Genomic DNA, 2,340 nt, shown 5'->3' with positions numbered 1-2,340 from the left:
AAAAAAATAACAAAAATTTGTGAATTGTGAATTAAAAAAATGCAAACAAATTCTGAATTGAAAAAGAAAGAAAAATTGTAAAAACCCCAGTAGACTTACATATATAGGAATGAAAAGAGAAAAAGTATATAGCTGTAGACACTAAGTGGTATGTAAAATTACGAATAATATGTAAGCAAAAAATGATAACAATTAAACAAGCACAAGGAGCCATTTAAGAAAAAGTATAATAATAAAGAATTGATAAATGAAACAAAAGAAAATTGTATGTATTTAAGTATAATATACAAGTTCATATGTATACATATATATTATTTTAGGGTAACTATGTAAAATTAGTAATAAAGTGATTTCAAAACAATTAAAAACTAAACCAAAAAAACAACCGAAGTAGCTTAACTTGTATCTGGGCGAAATGGTGCCGTGGAATATTTTTTGCCTTCCATATATATATTTTTTTTTTAAATGAGTCTCTTTTTCCCTACGTTGGCTCAGTCGTACTCGTCGTACTTCAATCCATCCAAGCAAATATATTTCAACTCCGTGAACTCATCGATGCCATGGTGACTACCCTCATGTCCAATACTCGACTCCTTAATGCCCCCGAATGGCGCTTCCGCTTGCGACATCAGCCCTACATTTACCCCTACCATGCCGACTTCGAGTCGTCGCGCAACCCTAAATACTTGCTGTACGTTCTGGCTGTAAAAGTAGGCCGCCAAGCCATGCAGCGTTTTATTTACCCGACACACAACATCGTCCTCCGTCTCGAACTTTGCCCGCATAATTATTTTGCAAACGTTTGCCATCGCACAAAACCTTCGCATTTCGCTGGCGTGCATCCTTTATAAACGCCTCAATTCACTTAAGCTGCACCGCATTGATTAGCGGACCAATTCGCATACCCTCTTCGTGGCCGACACCGATTTTGAGCGCCTCCACTTCGGCTTTCAGTTGTGCCACGAACGTGTCATAGAGGCAGGCTTGCACGTAGAACCGATTCGAAGAGACACACGTCTGGCCGGAGTTTCGAAGCCTGGAAATAATTGCGCCCTCAACCGCTTCAGCTATGTCAGCTGATTCAAAGACTATGAATGGTGCATTGCCGCCAAGCTCCAACGAGACACGTTTCAACGCGCCGGCCGCCTGACGAAAGAGTTGTTTGCCTATATTAGTAGAGCCAATAAACGAAATACCGCTGACCAGTGGACTCTTGCAAAAAATTTCGCCGATAGGTGGTGCATTGTTGGAGGTGACAACATTAAAAACGCCTGGTGGTATGCACGCCAGCTCGGAAAGATTGGCGAGCGCTAGACTTGTAAGTGGAGTCGCCTCGGAAGGCTTGATGACGACAGTGCAGCCTAGGGTGTGAAAAGGTAGTGAATTAGGTAGTGGTTGTTATATATATGGACCAGGTATCGTATCATTTAGAAGGACATACATACACCTTTCAAATAGAACTAATATATGGTTACTCAATGGTTACCTATCCGGAAATAGTCTACCTACGCCCTTGAAGTCCTTCATTATGCTATACCCGCTTAGTTAACTGTCGTAATACGACTAGATTTCCCCAAGCAGCTGGGTAATTGAGACCGTGCAGATATGCGGGTGAATGAGGAATTTCGATTTTCAACGAAAGGACCTGATATGCACAGCTCCCGCTTTAAACTTCGGTAACAACTATATGGGTGTCACAGCCAAGCTGCACACGAGATTAACCATGTGGTAAAGAATGCATCACAAAAAAAAAAAAAAATTGTTTCTGGTTAAGGCGAATACAAGAAAAAATTACGCCGGATCTGTTAATTTTAATTTAATGAATTTTATTAAATTTCCGAATAACGAGAATACTTCGTTGTTATTCTTATGATATTTTAATAAAACACTATTATGTATGTGAGAATTTCCTGTTGTTTTTTTTTTACTTTTTGCAAATTCATAAATGGTTTTTCCCAGTTCGTTCAAATTTTATGTTTCCCTCTGCAACGTATATCTCTTTCTGTGACATTTAACATTTAAAAAATGATAAAAGATTTACTCAACTCATCAATATTAATCACTGCAGAGACTAAAATAAATCCAATAGAATTAAAAAGTATAAACGAAATAATACAAACTGTCGAAAGGTTTAAAAAACTTAAGAGCGCAATAAAAGTAAAGAGAAATATAAATCAGTTAAAAATTTATACTGCAACGTCGCATGGATATAAATGCAACAATTATGTATTTAACAAAGTTCAGTCCGCAAAAAGTGCAAAACAAAAATTAAACCCGAGCAAGGCACAAAAACGTCAGGATTAACGAGCTTCAGAGGTGAAAACAAAAAGTTTAGCACAA

The 2,340-nt window shown here is 37.8% G+C and overlaps 1 pseudogene; it reads right to left on the bottom strand.

The window, feature by feature from the left end:
- Window positions 1-491: 491 nt before the first annotated feature.
- Window positions 492-1,389, bottom strand: LOC108381859 (succinate-semialdehyde dehydrogenase, mitochondrial pseudogene; annotated as a pseudogene).
- Window positions 1,390-2,340: the final 951 nt, after the last annotated feature.

The sequence above is a fragment of the Rhagoletis zephyria genome, unplaced genomic scaffold (genome assembly GCF_001687245.7).
Source record: "Rhagoletis zephyria isolate East Lansing unplaced genomic scaffold, Rhagoletis_zephyria_1.1 Rzeph_scaffold_00142, whole genome shotgun sequence".
Lineage (NCBI taxonomy): Eukaryota > Metazoa > Arthropoda > Insecta > Diptera > Tephritidae > Rhagoletis > Rhagoletis zephyria.
This window is presented reverse-complemented; position numbering and strand designations above follow the sequence as displayed.